The sequence below is a fragment of the Sarcophilus harrisii genome, chromosome 1 (assembly GCF_902635505.1).
Source record: "Sarcophilus harrisii chromosome 1, mSarHar1.11, whole genome shotgun sequence".
Classification (NCBI taxonomy): domain Eukaryota; kingdom Metazoa; phylum Chordata; class Mammalia; order Dasyuromorphia; family Dasyuridae; genus Sarcophilus; species Sarcophilus harrisii.
This window is the reverse complement of record NC_045426.1, coordinates 565,770,484-565,791,260: the sequence shown is the minus strand read 5'-3', so window position 1 is coordinate 565,791,260 and position 20,777 is coordinate 565,770,484.

Here is a 20,777-nt window from a genome sequence, read left to right as displayed (position 1 = left end):
GAACAAAGTAAAACAGGTACACAAAAGAGAACAAAAGAAAAACCTACAAGGAAGCAAAGAAAATATGGATCTTCATGAATATAATTTCTTCCACTATTATAGATCCTTTCTTGAACAGGTAATTTATTGTTATACATTTTGAATCCTTCCTGGTTTTATATATATATATATATATTTGAATCCTTTGGGCATATGACTATGTTCTATTCTAATTTGTTTTGTTTTCCTTTTCTGTTTTTCTTTTTTTCTATTTTTTATAATAAAAAAGTAATAGCAGCAGCAGTAGTAATATGGTATGTTTTTGTCTTCTTAAGATTTTTAAAAATTACTGACAACATCTTAGTTACCACCTCAACTAGTCCTTTATACAATTACAAAATTCATCTACATGTAGACAAAGTCAGTGAAGGCATGCTCTTTATTATCTCTTTATCTAGACAAGGCTTCAGAACCTCTTTATTTATTTCTTATCTGTGCTTTTTTTTCCAAAGAAAAAAGACAAACTATATATAAAACCTAAATACTTCTGCCTTCTCTTTATGAATCATCATTACCTCAACAACTCTGCTCTCATGTCCCCATAATAGTTTGTAAAGTCTCTTTTTTGTCTTTAGAATGGAGCGTCAACTAATTTTGAACTTTATAATATGAAACAATGCTTAATAATGTTTGCCCTTACTTCTTTCTTCTATTGGGGTAGAGAATAGAGAATAGATCTGTATTTTCATTGGTATAGAAAATTCCCACATCAGGAAACTTCTTTTATCAATGCAAGTCAGCACTTCATTTGGTGACTTAATTAAGGCAGATTAAGAAATCTACCTAGTGTACTAAGTGGTTACAAAAACACTATGAATCAGATACAGGACTTGTGAACCCAGATCTTCCTATTTTGTAAGACTGGCTTTCTTACTTGCTGCCTGTCACTTTATATTCTATATTTTTTTTTAATTCAAATTGGTCACCGGACTCTTTGTATACTTCTATATAAGGTCTCTTTAGACAGCCCCCCTTTTAAAAATGAGGAATTCTATCTAATTCCTCCATTTAATATCTCTTTACAATAGTGTTTGTGTTGTTAGAATTTAATTCTCAAAAGTTCAACCATCCCTCTGGAACTGATTTCTACTCCAAAATAGTAGCTATGAAATCTTGCTAGTCCTTAATTTGAAATCAGTTTTAATGTGTCGATAGTAAATGTCAGACTGTAGTTGGATTTTGCTTCTAAACTCGCCATCCCTCTGGAACTGATTTTACTACAAAATATTAGCTATGAGATCCTGCTAGTCTTTAATCTGAACCCTTTGAAATCAGTTCTAATGTGTCTATGGTAAATCTGAGACTTACTTCTTAGGAATTCTAAGACGACATAAATACTTCTACTTTAGCTAAAAGTTCCTCCTTGCTGTCCAGGACCAAGACCAAAGTAGCAGATGAGTCCCTTATTATTTTTCTTCATTTTTTGAAAAATGAAATTATTATTAAAGCAAATAATAGATGTGTTAAACCTTAGCTTTTGGCTAAAATAGAACCCTTTGATAGGTATACTCCATATATTCCATACCTTGTCATATTTTTATTTTAAGCTTTATTTCAGAAATCTAAATTATGTTCTCAAACTTTATCTTCTTAAATAACTACTCCTTCCCAAATTTGTCCAGTTCTAGCAGTGGTTTCTGTTTTGCCTTTGAGGTATCCTATTTTTCACCATCTGAATAATCTGGAATAGGTCAAGGCACTCACGTCAAATTAGTAAAATAAAACCCTCGCGCATAGTAATAGATACTTAATAGTCTTCTTCCTCCTTCTGCTCTTTCTGGAAACAGTTCATTCTTTCTACTAAATCTGGACTATCAAGGAGTATAGTACAGCACAGTTCCTTCAACTCACCTTAAAATTCCAGATGCTTTCATATAAGTTGGAAGGGCAACCTTCAGGCTTCTGTCAGACTAGTTGGTAGTTCTTGTAGGTAAAGTACCTATTTGACTTCTCTATTTGTTGAAGGCTCAGGCTTGAAAACCAGACTTGAGAATTTGGACTTTTTATTGGAGATTGAAGTCAAGTGAACATTATTGTTACACTTGAAAACAGGCAGAAGTGTCAAAAATAATTTTTATTATACAAAATTACATATTTTCATAACTTAAATGTCTTTTCATGGACATTCTCAATCAATTTACTTTTTCTACCTCTCCTTATCCTAATTCTCCTTTACTGGTTTTGTTTTTCTTCTAGAGCATTAGCAAATCAAGTGAAACTTTGAATGATTTGAATTGCTTGAACATTTTGTTTTAAACATTACAACATAGTTGATGTCAAATTAGCATTCAACTTCATTTCTTCAAAATCTCAAATTAAGACTTGATTTTGATTACTTCTAGTTTACATTTTGCACTGCTCTTGCATGTTAGCAATTTTAAAGGAAGTAAAGTTGTTTTTAAAAAATTAGATTTACAAATGCAATAATATGACAACTTTAGATGTACTTTCTCTTGTAATTATGAAGCTGTTCTACAAAATGAGAAGCTTTCATTTAATTTGTTTTCTTCCTTTGATTACAGACTTCTCCCTTACCTCTTCATATTGTCACATGTTATTTGTACCTTTAACAAGCATAACATTTCCAAAAAAAATTTAAGTACCATCTGTCAATTATCTCCAGGGCAGGAACAGACAAACAAGATTAATCAAAGGTCTATAGATGTGCTCTGGATGGAGTGGTATTCATGGTCTTAAAGGCTTTATCAGGAATCCATAAAGATTACCCTGTCTCTCTCTTCCCCTTTAAGTCAAATACATATTTAATCTATTTCATCATCACTTTGGTCTTAAAAACTTAAAGTCTGGTTTCTTTAATCACTACCCTACTGATCCCTCCAAGGTCATGAAGACTAATAAGTTTTGTTATTTTCTCTTCCTCTTTGATCCTATTTGTGGAATCTAATACTTGCATCCTTTACTCACTTGATGCCCTTCCTCTGGTAACTCCCCTGTCACTATCCTTTACATTTTTCTTACTTGTATGACTGTACTTTGTTTGAGCCTTTTTTGGAGACTTTTCATGCTTTTCCTATCACATAAATATGAATATAACACAAGGTTCTAAGATCCTCTTCTCTCTCATCCCATATTTCCAATCTTCTGTCAGTTGCCTATGATTGGATATCCAATCAATTTAAAGTTGTAAGCCCAAAACCAAACCCATCATTGATTATTTTTTTCCTTCCCTTAACTTTTCTGATATTATAGTAGAACCACCATCTTCCAAGAGACTTGAATAATCTTTGTCACTTTCCTCTCTATTCCATGTACCCATTCAGTTGCCAAAACCAGATATTTTTACCCCATGACACTATTCACATCTACTCCCTCCTTTCTAATTCACCATAGTCACCCTAATTTAATATCTCATTTCTTCTTCTAATGTTATCAACGCATTGTTATGGTTGGCCATGCATAATGTTTAAAGTATTTTTAATAAAAAATTCTCCAAAATTGGCCTCCAATTTTCTTGTCTAGCTATTTTTTGTAAGACTACCCTTAATATATTTTATGTTTTTACTAGAATGGACTAACCCCTCCCTGTTCATTGCTCCCTTCATTTTCATTCTATCTTTCCAAATTCCATGGTTGTACTCCCATTATGAACCAGGGGGTCTATCCCTAGAAAAAATTTCCTTCTAATTCAACTTGTTGATCTCCCACCCTTCTTTCAAAGCTCAACTGACCAAGATTTGATTCTTTATGTAGAAATAAACAAATAATTCTTCTCAATGTGCAAATTTGCTTTTGTCTTTAATAAATGGTAAAATTATATGTATACCAAAGAATTGTTCTAAAATAAACTTATTTATGGTTTATTAGTAGCAAATGTTTGATTTGTATACTTATTTTATATACCTACATATTCAGGGTTGTGTAAAGATTTCCCTGGAAAAAAGGGGTTGCAAACAGAAAAAGCTTAAAAAACACTGAGCTAGATGGCACATGGAGCAGTGAGCCTAAATTCAAATCTCACTTCAAACATTTTCTGTGTGACCCTGGAAAATCATTTAATCTCTGCCTGTCTCAGTTTATTCAATTGTAAAATGGAGATAATAATAGCACCTATCTCCCCAGACTGTTGGGAGGATAAAATGAGATACTATTTATAAAATTCTTAGGACAATACCTTGTAGACACATAATAAATGCTTGTTCTTCCCCCTTTCTGTGTCCTAAGTACATAGAGCTTTATATAGAGAAGGTACCTAATTTGTTCAATTGGACTAGAATCATAATCATATTCCACAGGGATACAAATAAAAAATAACTTAGATATAAAAATAGGTCTGCCTAAATACATTTAAATTACCTTGTTCCTTACAAACAGAATGTTCAACTTTTCCCTACATCTTTTCTACCTGGAATCAGGGATGATGGCAAGAAACAGAATAAAAATATAGTATTTTGCACATATTGTATGTGAATAAATGGTATTGATAGGTTATGGAAGGTTTTTTATAGAAAAGAGACCACAAGCAAGTGAATCAAGAGATTTCAAGGAGGAAGATGGGAAAGTAAACAGGAATTAGCACATAAGTTCAAAAAGGTTTTATCCTTTGGGTAGTGTTAAAGTTTGGGCTTTTCTCAAGGCTATCAGTTATTGATTTACCATTTAGATTCACAAATTCCCTGGAAGTTCATCAAACTGGAGAGCATTCCAACTAAGAAGGTAAGCAATGAGCTACTTCTCCACATTTTCTCTGGAACTTAAAGTGGATAGAGACAGCTGACAAGGAGGCCTTCTGTCCAGCAAAGAGTTCTGATAGATCAATTTCATCTACTCTTTCACATTGATCCCTTTCCAATCAAACTATGTATTCCAAATTGGTTCTTTTTTTCCATATTCAACTACCCACTCACAGTGACAGCACTGACAAAGTGGAGAGAACTAGAGATGGCCCAAGCCTGCCTACAAAATACACTATGGGAAGACAAGAAAGGCCATGAGAATGAAACTAGAATGGGAATCTTTGCAAATAAGAGACAACATTGTACTGAAAAGTCCTTAGATTGATGGTAGGTAGAATAATAGGACTGATTGACTTTGCAACTAGAAAATCCAGTAGCCTACAGATGAAAATTCCTGTTCTTGAAACATCATCCTGAGTTCTATTGGACCCTCATCATAATATCATAACATCATATTACCAGTCCAGCATTGGTAAAAATGCAGGAGAAATTCTAAGTGAGGGAACTTCTCAATTCCCATAAGTACATGGTGTTTCAAAGAGTTGGTATGATGAAGTGATATGTAATGGGGCATAGTGGAGATATCTATATGGAAGAAGAGAAACTGATCTCTACAAGGCCCAAATTAGTGAAGGAATTCCACCAGTGGGATCCTACCAATGCTAAGTTTTCTGAGCCAGGGAGATATCCTGAGGGAAATAATTATGTTTTTTAACATCAGTAAATTTATAACATATCCAGCAAATATTTATGGGGCTTCAATCCTATATATAGCACTATTCTAGGAATAGTGCCAAATATAAAGTATAAGACATAGCTATTGTTCTTGAAGAGCTAACAATCTTGTAGGGAGGGAAAGATGTCTTGGCTCTTAGCCTCTGAATTAATGTATGTAAAACACTTTATAAACTTTAAAAATATTATAAATGGCATCTATGTTAATGGATGGTGATCCAAAAACCAACATATTACTATACTCATACCTTATAAATTCCATAGAGGGCAAGAAGGCAAAACTTAGCTCCTCATTATTTCCACAGAAACTAAAAAAAATAAGACATATTCAATCTATTGATATTCTATTAAAGGATGCCTCTCAACCTGTAGAAATTATGAAGTGAATGTATTTTGCAAATAATTGTTTTAATGGTCTTAACTGTTTGGTTGGTCTATAACACTAAAAATCCATTTGTCTGGAATATTTGATCATTGAAACAAGACTTGTTATAGAAACAAACTTTGCCTTATATAAACATCAATAAATGAAAGTATCAATAGGAATATAATGATGCATAAGTTTCAGAGTGATAGTTTCTTAACTTAGAGATAATTGGAGTTAATCATTTCCAAACATTTGGTGTCAGAAGGTCTTTTGTTTCTACATAGAAATAGAGAAGATAGAAAAGACAGGATGGGGAATCTGACTCTGACAACCAATGGCAAGAACATTTTGCCTTTTCAAAATTATTTTTCAATCCCACCTTTCCATCCCTTCTCCACAGGAATAAAAAAAAAGTGTAGATAATTCTCACTTTATGTAAATTTTCATTACACAAAGTCGACTTTGAATAAAGATTTCTTAAAGAATTCCGATCTCAAATCCACATCTCAATGGAGGAAAAACTATGCCAGGACATAAAGCTTCAAAAAATAGTTACTCCTCTGGTTGGAAAAAACATGTCTTGGACTTGCAAATGAAAACTTGTTCTCATATACCACTCAGAAAATCCCAGAGCATTGAAAGGAGTCAGCCAAGCACCACTACCTGTGCATTTTTTCACTAACCCTAAGGAATGGAAAACTCATCATCTTTAAACATATATTATCTTAAAAGTTCTCTCTCCTCAGGCAAAGATGAAATTAAGTGGTAAATTGAGGCAGTCATCCTACTCATATGTGTTTAAAGTTTTCTCCTTGAAGTATAGCTATTGAGAAAACATAATGGAGAGAGTTGAGCTCAGAAACGAATGTCTGGGTCCAAATCCTCTTTCTGACTTACTTGGCTGGGTGATCCTGGATAAATCTATTAATCTCTCAGTATTCTGAGAAAACTTTCTAAATTCCAAGTTGCTGAACAGGTTCTGATCTGCATTGGTAAAATGAATTTTTCACATGGATAAAAAAAAACTACAGGTCTAATCCTAAAACTACCCAAAAGATACTATAGAAAATAAAAAGAATCTATTCTCTAAAAAATGCTATCCACAGTGTTCCAGTTCACTAGATAATTGTTCATTTTTCAGTTCATTGGTCTTTATGACAATTCAGAAGTTACTTCCATGGCTCTTGAAACAATGGGAACCAACATTCCAAAAGAGTACCATAGGATATCATAGAATTTTAAATTTAGAAGAAATCTCAGAACTCATTAAATCCAATCTTAGGCAATGAGATCTAGAGAGTTTAAGTGACTTTCAAGTATTTGGACTTTGTCCATATACATGTTATGGATGAAAACAATATATACCAATTTGTAATTTTAAAATATGCAATCAGGGCATTTAGATGACACCTTGGGTATAGCACCAGTCTTAGGTATCCAAACTCAGACATTTAGACATTTAGTTAGCTGTGTGATCCTAGGCAAATTAACAATTGCCTCATCAAAAAAAGAAGAGTATAAAATTATTTATAAACAATTTGGGACAGAAGAAATTAGAGACAGTAGCTATGTGATTCCAGGCAAATTCCTTAAATTTTGCCAGTCTCAGTTTCCTTATTTGTGAAACGGTGATAATAATAGCAACTACCTCTCAGGGTTATTGCGAAGATAAAATGAATTTGGATTTGTAACACATTTTGCAAACTTTAAAATGTTAGATAAATGCTTTTAATGTATGTTCCCTTAGCATAGTTTTTTTTTTTTCCCTGAAAATCTTTTTTGTTCATGCTATAAAAGAGGTGGGAAAGGGAGGAGTGAACAGAAATTACTGGAATTTTTCATATATCACTTTCTCTTGCAATTTAAATTCATTATAATATTTCTCTCCATATTCTGTTCTATTGCATAATAAATAACTATACCTCATTTATTAATGTTACAGAATGCACCTCCAGGTCTAGCTGATTTTCCTTGATTGTGGAAGAAAAGGAAAAAACAGACTGATAAAACTAGGTTTATATTTTACTTCACATATAACTTTGAAGTGTTCTTTGGCACTTTATAATAATTAGGTTATAATTTCTCCTTTCTCTTATATGTAAACCATAGCTAAAATCTGAAGAATTCAGGACCATATCCATTGCCTACATACTTCAACATATAAAACATTCTTTTCTCATTCATTTTTTCATTACATCTGATAAACATATAAGATGGTTAAGATTTATATGGCAGATTTGGCAAAGGCTTTATGATTACTTGGAGCATATAGTATAAAGCATTCTTAGGAGTTTTTATCAGAAAAAAAGCATGTTAATATAACTATTATAACGTCTCTTCCATTATTACCACAGTTCATCCTTGTGATTTTATAGTTGTATAGTGTTTAACATTTCTAAACAAATGTATTACTTTTCATGGACTTTGTCATAGTTTATTTAGGATCTGAGGGGTAAGGTAGGGAAGAACGGTTGGAATATTACCCTGAGGCGTGCACACGCACATACACAAACAAACAAAATATGAAAAGAAGATATTCTATTCTTTTTCCTTGAAAGGTAAAAGATATTTTTTTTCCTTTTGCTACCACAGAGTTCTTTGTATTCATAGCAGTTCTATTCTATAAGAACTTAAAATTTTTTGTGTTCTTTTGTCATTATAATACAACTGATTATTTTCCTTACTTTTGGAATGATGGATTCACAGACCATTTGAAAAAAATGTTGCTCCCCCCCTTTTTTCCATATTTTAAAAATTTAAGATAATGTATATTTTCTCCTATCTTTTCATCATCCACTTCTCTCTTTAAAAAGAAAGAAACAAAACTCTTGTAAACAATTATGTCTAGATAAGTAAAACAAGTTTCCACACTGGTCATTCCAAAAAATATGACTCAATCTGCAGTCTGAGTCCATCATCTCTCTCTAAGAAAGTGAGTAGCATCTTTCATCATAAGTCTTCTGGGGCCATTATTGGTCCTTTTGGGTAATGAAAAGCAACTCTTTCTAAAGTTGTTGTTATTGAACAAGTTGGTTTTTTGATTCTGCTCATTTTATTCTATATCAGTTCATACAAGTTTTCCCAGGTTTATCTGAAACTGTCTCCATCATTTCTTATAGCACAATCATATTGCATCACAAATATACCATAATTTGTTGTCATTCCCCACTTGATGGATACCCCTTTAGTTTTCTATTTCTTTCCACTATCAAAAAAGCTGCTATAAATATTTTTGTGAATATGGGTCCTTACTGAATATGGTTCACAACATAGCATTTTCACTCTTTTTATTGTTGCTTGCTTGCATTTTACTTTGCTTCCCTTTTTTTACTGGTTTGATTTGATTTTTCTTATGTGGCACGATAATTGTAAATATGTATGCATATATTGGATTTAACATATATTTCTACCATGTTAACATGTATTAGATTACTTGCCATGTAGGGGAGGGCATAGGGGAGGAAGAGAGGAATTGGAAAACAAGCTTTTGCAAGGGCTAATGTTGAAGAATGTCCATGCATATATTTTGAAAAGTAAAAAACTTTAATAAAGAAAAAATGGGTCCTTTACTTCTTTCTTTAATCTTTTTATGGTGTAAACCCAAAAATTTCAGGGTTTTTTTTTAATGTTTTGTTTCTTAAATATGTGTGTGGGGGAGATTATATTTCTTAAAAAAGTGGTAGTTACCTAAAGTTGCATTTATAAGACCAGAGCTGAATGTAATCAGGACCAAAACACCTGACCTAGCTAATCCCCACTTTTATAATCACATGTAGTCATGTAGTCAGGTCAACAGATCAGTGTTGATGAATTGTAGCAAATGAAAATGTCCAAACACTTCCTTCTTACACAGTTCAGGGGCACTACATCAGCTAAGCTCAAATTGTAAGGGATAAATTATGTCTCCCAAAACAGTTCTATGCACACTGAAAAGTTGCAATAAGGCTTGGATGCATAAATTATCTAAAACAGCACAGAACAAAAATTGATTTTCCTTGGATTGAGAGTTCAGTTATATGATTTTTGCTTAAAGGCAATTAAATTTATCAAGGGTCAATTAAATAGGACAGAGTTTGTTAAATGTAAAACTAAGAATTTCAATGAATGTGTTGACTTAAGAGTTATGATTATATGTGAATATAAAGGAAAAACCAAAGCATTGAGCTTATTTTGATCATTTGAAATGATATGAGTAGTTGCTGGATTCTTTTTCCAACAAAAAAAAAGTTTCTCTCTTGAAACAAAATGTTCCACAGTATCTCCCCAAGTTCCTATAAATATATGCCTAAGGTATCTACAAGGCACCATTCTGTTGTAATGCACCAAATGTTAGTAATTGCAGAAACTGTCAGATAACTGAAGTTGAAACACCAGAAAACAGGAAGACAAATAAACATTTCCACAGGCAAAACAGGTAATGAAAAAAGAGGCTTAGAACAGACTTTACAAATTACAAATAGATTCATATCAAAATAAGAAAACGTCTTATAAGGTAGCCTTTGAACATAGGACTCCAGAGATTATTTCTGTCTTTCAAAACTACCTACTACCAAAGCTCATGAGGAGCTAATACTTTCATATTTTACTCATATTACTTTTGAGATATAAAATATAAAGAAAGCATGAGGAAAATAACAGAAATCACATATTTATACTGGCTAGATTTACAAAGGCAAAGTTAAATGATAGGACAAACAAGAAAAGAGATGGATTTGATGAGTAGGGACAGTCAACTAATATAATTTAAAATCCCAAATAGCAATTTTCTTTCCTCAGAGGGGAATTAAGGGCTGAATTATGTTAAATAATTTCTTCAATTTCCTGCTTCACTTTGTTGATGTAACTGTAAATGCCCCAAACCTTGCTGTAATCTGAGTTGCCCTCTGCCTGCTTAAGGAATGGGATAGAGTTGACGACAGCAGGAGAGAATAGAGGTTCACTCTTCTTTAAGCTCCAGAGTTTCTTCAATCTTTTCAAGCTGTGGGCATCTCTGGCTTCCAGTTTTGAGAGGTAGAGAGAATGGAGAATGTCAATTCTACTTCAGGTTATCCAAGGGAAAATAAGGTATTATAAGAAGCCATTGCTACACTAGATTTTGGGAAATTTCTTTTTGGGATGGTACTTGGGTTGTTTCTTTTTGTTTGAGTTGAGTTACTTCACTCCCAAGGGAAGAACTACTTCACTATATGTTACCTGATATATATATATATATATATATATATATATATATATATATATATGTTTCTCGATTTCTCTTTTGCTATTCAACTTAAATAAATTAATTTCTTGCTATCTACTATGAGTGTTCATTGTGCAATTAGTTTTTGATGGGAATAGAGTCAAGCCTTGGATATAAAGCTTGGAGCTTTGCTTACCCCATTAAATGAAAAATTTAAACATTAAACATTAAACCTGAAAATTATATCCCCTAAACTAAAATATTTAAGGGGACAGATCAATATAATTCTAGCCTCATACTTCTTTTGGAGGAAAGCAGAGTGGTCACATCCGGCCCTAACTATCTGCTTCCCCTACTGACAGCAAACAAAGTCTCCCTGAGAGAATTGTGTTGGGGAGAAAAGGCTAGAGAAGTCTATTTTACCTGCCTTTGAGCCACACAACAACACACCTATGCTATATGTGAAGAATGGCCTTCACAACATAATTGTTAATATATAAATTGTTCTGGTTCTGTTCTACATCATTTCTACAGGTCTTCTTAGATTTTTCTGAAATTGTCTCCTTCCCTGTTTTTTTTAATGGGACAATGCTATTTCTTTACATTATTATACCATAATTTGTTCAACAATTCAAATTTATTATTTTTTTTGGAGCAATTGGGGTTAAGTGACTTGCCCTAGGTCACACAGCTAGGAAGTGCTAAGTTTTCTGAGGTCAGATTTGAACTCAGGTCCTCCTGACTTCAGGGCTACTGCTCTATCTACTGCACCACCTAGCTGCCCAACAATTCAGATTTATGAAGAAAGTCATCCTATAAGGGTTCACTACTCATGTGTCTCCTTGCTAGGTGTTCTGTCAAGTATATGCCCACTCTTCCCTCTATACATAATATATATCAGAGATCTTCCACTAATGATGCAGGGTTCCATATGGATTATTATATTTTATTATTCTTGTTTTCACCCCACATTGAGTAAATGTGGGATTTTTTAGTATTTCAACTTATCATTTATTAAACATTTCACTTTTAAGAGTAAATGATGACCCTGTTAATGTAATTGTTTAAATGAGAAATGCAAAAATGGAGGCTCAGTTGCACAGTGTAAGAAATAAGAATGTATTCACTCCAAACTGAGATGAAGATATTGAGCAAAAGTGAATAGAAACATCATGATAATAATTGTAGTGTGCCCCTACACCCAGGGATGTGAAAGAGATAATTCAAATTTATCAGTATAAAGGATATCAGTATAACGATGGATTGGAAGGAAGCCAGCCCAGAAAAAGAAAAGAGTTGCCATTTTAATTCCATGCTCAGACTCCATGTGAATGTGATTGACTGTAGAAAGTTTTTATTTGGCATTCAGGGCTCTTCATAATCTATTTCTTTCTGATGTTTAGTCTTACGTGTTGCTCTACTCCATACGTTCTACATTTCAGCTCTACTGGCCTATTTTCTACTCCTCAAATAAGACATTCCAATTCAAGACAGCTAAGTGGTACAAGGAATAGAGTTCTAGGACTGAAATCAGGAAGACCCGAGTTCAAATGTGATCTTAGATACCTACTAACCAAGTAATTCTGGCAAAGTCATTTAATCTGTGTGCCTCGGTTTCTTTGCCTGTAATATATGGATAAATCAGTTACCTCCCAGGATTGTTGTAAGGATCAAATGAGATATTTGTGAAACTTTTAGTACAATGCTTGGCACGTAGTAGGCACTTAATAAATGCTTATTTCCTTCCTTTCTTCTCTGTGCTTTTGCCTTGGCTGTCCCCAGTGCTTACTTAAAATGCTATTTCTCTTCACCTCCACTGCCTAGAATTCCTAGCTGCCTTCAAGATTCAGCTCAAGTTCAGTCTTGTTCAGGAAGCCTCCCCAGTTACTAGAGCTTTCCCCTGGGAAATGAACATCCACATACTTTGTATGAATCTTGTGTGTACCTAATTATTTAAAAATTGTGTCCTTCTTAAACAAATATGCTCTTTTAGGTTAAAAAGTGATTTGCCTTTTTTCTATCCTTAACAGCACAAAACTGACAAATAAATACTTATAAATTCTTGTTGAATAACTCAAGGGACTCCCTAGTACTTATCTATTAAATTTACTGACACTGACAAAAACCATAGCTCCTTTTCCTATTCAGTATACTATTATGTGAAGTAGGTACAGAACATACCCAGTCTAGGAGTCATTGATAGCTCTAATTGTTAAGAAGTGCTTCCATATGTTGAGTTTAATTTGCCCTGTAACTTCCATCAATTAGTCTCAAATCTATTCTCTGAGGTCAAGCAGAATAAGTGTAATATTTTTAAACAGGCACATATTTTAAAGGAAGTATCATGTCCCTTCCTGAGTCTTCTCTTGTCTAGGTTAAAAGATAACCAGTTCCACCAAGTGATTATTACACTTGTTGGCTGGTTTTCTTTCATTTTCAAGTCTCCTCACCAGTCTTAATATTTTCAACTTTAAACACCAATTTGATACTTAAAAGACACCATAGGCTAAAGAGACATAGAGTCATTGAGGCCTTTGCTTGAGACTTGCATGTCATATATATTGGCTTTGTAACCATGGGCAATCTCCCAATTCACTAGACAACTCTCTAAAACTTTGAATTTAAAAGTAGTTGATTCTTGCATTGATAGGGGAAGTTTCCTCACTGGGAGTTCCCTACTGCAATGCAATCATGGGTCTAGTCTGAATCAATAACCTTGTGGCCTAAATTTAAATTCAAGAACCCTAAACCTCCAAGCAAACATTTCAAAATTCTCTTTTACCTTTATTAATTGCAAAATAATGAATGTACTATAAGTAAATGTATTTTGTGAAGAGTCAACGGAATTGTTCTGAGAGTACTTTAGTAATTAGTATCAAATCCCATGCCATTTCCCTCCAATAACCAAAATATTCTTTACAAGTAGCTGTATTTGCTGTGTAGCTGAACATCAGTTATTCAGCATACTGGATATATAGGAAAATAATTGTAAGAGAGAGGGGTCTGCCCTCACCAGCTGCCTTCTTTTCCTCTAGAACACTGCATGGCACATTTTAAGCAATTAATAATTTTCCCATTTGTTTCATTGACTCTGTAAGTGGAAAAAAATGCAGCACAATGAAAAGAAAAAGCTAAATTCTATAAATTGGACAAGTTGGATAAACTGATGTAATGGTAACTAAGTGGGTAATAAATGAATGGACTGGATTTGAAGTCAGAAAAATCTACATTCAAATTGTGCCTCAGTAATTTATTAGTTGTGGTGCTCCCAGGCAAGCCTTTTAATCTTACTTAACTTCAGATTCCTCATTTATAAAATAGGGATAATAATAGCACTCACCTCAAAAGATTATTGTGAAGACCAAATGAGATAGCATTTGCCAAACTTGAAAGTACTACACAAATTGTTACCTAGTTATTGTGATATTTAAAGTTCCTTCCAGGTCTCACTGTCTAGACTCTGAGTCTATAACAAAATGATGAAATCCAGTACTTTGCTTTGTATAATTTGGCTCCAATCAATCAGCTCAATTCAATTATCTCCTGAGCATGTTTCAGTTTGAGATAGGGGCAAACTAAAACCTTTTTGGCTAAAGGCATGCACATGCAAAGTTAAAGGAACTGCATAGTCCCCTAATAAGAGAGATAGAGTAATTTCTGGTTTAAGAATTCCAAATCTACCTTCAGAAAGGAAAAATGTGTTGGAAGAAGGTGATCCTCTCTAGAAAACCCCTTAAGAGCCAGTCAAGCTCACCATTTCTAGAGAAAGAGTACATCAGGAAGGCTTCTTTAAGACACAAAGCAGAGATAGCTGGGATATGAGACGAACAACAGGCTTTATTAATCAAATCCTATATTATTTGCAGGAATTCCATTACTCAAGTCTGAATAACAGACCAGCTACTTGCCACTTCTCAAGTCCTTTATAAACTCTAAATCTAAAGTAGAATCAGATTAATGAAAAATAAAGGCTGGAAATTAGGTGGTAAAGTAAGTAGAACTTAGAAATCAGGAAGCAAGTTTGATTCCTGCTTCAGACATTAGTCACATAACCTCTCAGTTTCATTTTCCTCATCTGAGAACCAAATGATATATGTTAAATATATCACAAACTGTAAACTGCTACTTTTTTTGGAAATTGCTATATTTTATGATTCTCTATTTATTACCTATTTGTTCTGAATGTTGAATGATAAGCCCAGGAAACTGGCTCTAGAATCTCAAGTCTTGGGTCCAAATCATACCTGTGCTATAACCTGTTCAAACTTGGGCAAATTATTTGATCTCCCTCGTACCGCAAAATTGGACTAGATGATCTCCGAGATGACTTCTAGCTCCAAGGCTATGATCCCATGACCCCTCCTTAAGCCCCAATATTAAGTGTATAATGCTAAAAAATAATAAAAAAAACAAAATCCAGTTACCTCAAAGTTCCAGATATGTTCTCATATAATGCCTTCAATTTTGATATAACATTGTGATATGTTTAAGCCTTGAGCAGTAGGACATAAGTTACTTACAATAGTGAAAAATCTCATTGTCTATGTGTCTGTCTTAACAAATGGAGTCGATTGAATGTACAGGGCATCATTTATTAATAACTCCACACTGAGTTCATGGATTTTTAGTAGAAGATAACAGAAATCAACCTTGGGGTGAGAATTTATAGCCCAATTTTCTCTACTCTTTCTAAGGGGGAAGATAGAGGAGATTACTGCTCTTTTCATCTTAGATTTTCCAATAAAATTCAGTCAAAAAGAGAATATTGGGTGTGCAATTAAATATGAAGATCATGTTTGGCAACTGAAAATCTCTAGTATATACTAATATACAACTTTTAATTCTTAACAGGCTTTAAGGAGTCAGCTGAAAATCAGAAAGGAAGGGAAAATTTGGAAGTCTATAGTCAAAAACCAGAAGAGGAGTAAAAAAACAAGAGTGTCTGCTTGGAACATTTCTTCTAAATGGAGATTCTAGAAGGAATTCACCAATAAAAGGAGGGAGCCCCATGAATCTTAAGGGTGAGAAAATTAGGAAGATCCAATACTCACCCCATTATCCCACACTGTGATTATAACTTATTGAAATTATGATCTGCTACCTCTGAAGCCCTGGGTAAGGTAAATGAAGAGGGAATTCAAGATAACCCTTATTGTGACTGGAAGTATCTCATATTACCAGAAATGATCAATTCAGCACTGGGTCAGGGGCTCTAGAGGCAAAGTGGAAGGCTTCAGAGCATCTCTGGGCTAGGGATGGTGAACTGAAAATGAACGGGAAAGAAATAACAATTTCTAGCCATTGTTTTCTGTTATCAGATCCTCAGTCATCATCTTTTCCATCATGGATGTATAAGCAGCAAAAGAATATATATTATATGCATAAATAAATAGTTTTTATCTTGTTCATTGCATTAACTTGTATATGTTCAGTGCTCTCATCTGTCTTAGTATCCCCATTGCCAAAATCCTGCTTGGTTCTTCCTAAGTACTTAATAATTTGTTTATTGATGATCACTTGCACTTACATAGAATCACTAGCATTTTTTAAAAAGAGAATCACAAAATGTAGCAATTTTCAAATTTAAAAAAAAAATTTGATAATGAGCAACTCAGAATCACATGTTGCATAACTTTCCAAATTCCGGTGTTCTTATTCTCCTATATCAGATTATCTTATTGTCTCTCTGTATTATCTGTCCAAGATATAGATCCCAATGAATTAACTAAAAGGGCTGCATATCCAACAATTTATCATAATCTGGTGGGGCAGCTAGGTGGTACAATGAATAGAGTGCTGGGCTACAGTCAGGAAGACCTGAATTGTTGCTAGCTAGGAGAACCTGGGCAAGTTATTTAACCCTGTTTGCCTCCATTCCTCATCTGTCAAATAAGCAGAATAAGGAAATGGCAAACCATGGCAGTATTTTAGCCCAGAAAATACCCAATAGGGTCATGAAAAGTTGGACATGACTGAAACAACTGAACAAGATCATAATCTTTACACACGTTTTACACCCATGCAAATTACTGGGCTAAAACCTCACAAGGAGGAAAGATACAAGGGAAAGGAAAAAGAAGCCCTCCTAAGCATTCTCAGTCACAAGGTCACAACGAAAAGGGGACACAAATTCATCATCCTCTGGCTTTAATAAAATTAATAGTGAATATCTTTATAGGACTTTATGGCTTACAAAGTGCTTTACATATCTTAGCTTATTTTATCCTGATGACAAACCTACAAGCCCAAATTTATAGATAAGGACACTAAGACTAAAGTTCATATAACTAACACCTGAGATAGGATTGTGAACACAAGTCTTCTGGACCACAAGTCCAATGCTCTATCCATTATATTACCAGGCTCAGTTTCTTGAGAGATTAGTAACAATGATCAATTTCTTTTAGACAATATTCATTTATAACCTGCAGCATAATTTAGACAGCTAGATCCCTTCTTCCCATTTCCTATCATTGTCAATTTGTCATAGATGCAGCCAAAAAACTTACAACAAGGCAGTCACTGGGTTTTTCCACAGGCACACCCTGGGAAATTACGTCCCTATTTCCACTACTAGTGTTTAGCTACAAGGGTCCCTGAGGCCAAGAAAGCCAGCAAGAGTAAAATCTTCACTTTTAAAAATTATATCAACAAGCTCAACCTTTTGCAAATGCCCTTTACCCTCATGTTCTGGAGGTTCCATATTTCCATTTCTCTGACATCCTATCAGTAGTCCTCAAACTACTGCCCGAGGACTAGATGCGGCAGCTGAGGACGTTTATTCCCCTCACCCAGGGCTATGAAGTTTCTTTATTCAAAGGCCCACAAAACAAAGTTTTTATTTTTACTATAGTCCAGCCCTCCAACAATCTGAGGGACAGTGACTGGCCTCCTATTTAAAAAGTTTGAGGACCTAGATAGAGAAAAAGATGGGGGAAATGTACCCATTCACTGCACAGCAAAGACTATATTCCTTTTAGGACATTTGTAGGTCATTCTATGGGAGGAGAGAAGACAGATAGTAAGGCTTGAATTTTTACATGGATTTTAAAATAAAGTTGGTATATTCTATTTCTCTGTCATAAAAGACATTTTAAATAATAAATGAATGAATATTCCATGAGTGCATATCTTGAGAGAAAGTGAGTTAGAAGAAATTCAAGCTTCACAGCTGAAAGACCTCAGCTTATCTAATTCTATACTCCAATGAAGTTGATTTAAGTGAAGAGCTGTCTCTGAAGTTCATGGGAACTCTTCAGGGCAGCATAGAAAGTAAGGAATCAGGTCTGAAGTGGGCTCTCCAGATGACCCAAGCTAAAAAAATGTTTTCAACTAATTACTTATTTATATAGTATTTTTAGAGATGTATATATTTATATACATGTTTATGATGTTAAACTCAATTTTCCAATCTATCAGTAGAAACTTAGCTTGCTTTTATGGCTGTATGGGATTGGAAAATATGAATATTGTCTCTCCTTACTGCAATTATTCTTAATGCTTCTGCACAAAAGAGAAACAAAAATCCTATTTGGGTACGTGGCTGGAATTGCTAACATACAAATGTCCAGATGTTGTGTCCTTGTCACACAGATGTGGCCTCTGATCACCCACTTCAATAACATAATAAATAGCTTTGAAAATTCATTAGACTATTGCTTTAGCCCATGGTTGCTGAGGCCACCCACTGTAAAAAAATGATTTTTTATTCAAACCAGAGACATTCAGGAGGTTGAGTAATTTTGTACCATGAGGCCAATAGGATAAATATCATTCTTTCATATAATACTTTTCATCTACAAAATCAGAATTATTTTAGTTTAGTAAGCTAAACATTATCAATATCCTTATGCATGAGGGAACATAGGCTAGAGGCCATTGAGTTGAAGTTATCTGTTCCTGCCAGCAAGAGTTGAAGTCATATGCTCCTATGTCACCAAGAGAACATGCAGACTTATATTAATTGGGGCCTATTCTCTCTATCATAGGATGTCAAAGGAGAATAGCTGCAGAAAATTTCTCAGTGACTCTGCAGGAGTTAAACTTAGTCTTCAGTCAAGAAGTAAAAAGTGAAATCAGTAGATTTAGAGCTGGAAGAGACCTCAGAAGTCAATTTAATTGACCCCCCCTTCTCCTATAGATTAGGAAATTGAGGCCCAGGTAGATTAAGGGAGTTGGCCAAAGTAACCCAGACAATAACAATCAGAGATGAAATCTGAATCTAAGTCTTCAGATTCCAAATGCAGAGCATTTTTATACATCATTTGCTCCCACAGAGGTCTGTGGGCCAAGGAATGCGGAGTTATCCTGGTAACTACAAAGACAATGTCTTGGATCCAGAATAATTATATTCTAATGCTGGTTTAATATCTCTGAGTCTTAAGTTTCATCCTCTGTAGAATGGAGAAAATCATATTTATATTATATAATTGCCTCACTGAGTTACTTTGAATAAAGTTCTTTGCAAACTTTAAAGTGCCATGTAATTGTAATTTATTAATATTGTCTTCATGAATGTAATGCAATTTTACATATTATTCTATGGTCATCTCACCACTTTATTTCAGGACTTTTGCAATGAGTTTTAGAAAAATTCAAGAGAACATTGTATATAGTAACAGCAATATTGTTTAAAGAGTAATTATGAGCAACCAAGTCATTTTGACTTTATACTAACTACAAAGGACCTTTTCAAAATTTTTATTTTCCCCAGTTATACAGAAGAACATTTGTTTTGGTTTTACATATGTACATTCATTTTTTACATATTTCTTTGTGAATAATTTTATTTTTGATGATCTTTTTTTCTCCTTTTTCCAAAGACATCTATTTTATTGATTTTTCATAAACCCAACTCTTACTTTTATTTATTAATTCTATGGTTTTCTTAGTTTCAACTTTATTAATCTCTCCTTTGATTTTCAGAATTTCTAATTTGGTATTTAATTGGGGAATTTTAAATTTGTAGCTTTCTTAGCTTTTTTATTTGTACACCCAATTCATTGATCTCCTCTTTCTCTATTTTATTTATATAATTATTTTGAGATATAAAATTTCCCCATAGAACTGTGGTTAGCTACATCCCATAGGTTTTGCTGTGTTGTCTCATTATTGCCATTCTCTTGAATGAAATTAGTGTTTCTATGATATGGTGTTTGACCCTCTCATTCTTTAGAATTAGATTATTTAATTTCCAATTAGTTTTTAGTCTATCTTTCTTTGTTCCTTTATTGAATTAATTTTTTTTTTTGCTTTTTGATCTGAGAAGGAAGCATTTACTATTTTTGCCTTTCTGCATTTGATTGTGAAGATTTTAATGCCCTAATACAGGGTAAGTTTTTGTCTAAGTGTCTTTACTTCTAAGAAAAAGGTATGTTCCTTCTTATCCCTATCCTATCTGGGTTTTCTTCAGAGGTCTTTCATATCTAAATTTTCTAAGAATCTATTAACCTCCCTGGTTTATTTCTTGTTTATTTTGTTGTTAGATTTATCTAATTCTGAGAGGGGCAGATTGAAGTCCCCCACTAATACAGTTTTGCTGTCTATTTCTTCCTGTAACTAGCTTAACTTGAATAGATCGAAAGTCCTTTTCTTTGTTGAAGTTCCATCTCCTCCCCTGAAAGATGCTGCTCAGATTTACTGAGTAGTTGATTCTTGGTTCTAATTCCAGGTTCTTTGCCTTTCAGAATATGATATTCCAGATCTTCTGACCTTTCTTGAAGTCCTTTTAATCTATCTTGAGCTGAAGAGTGGTCTCATTCTA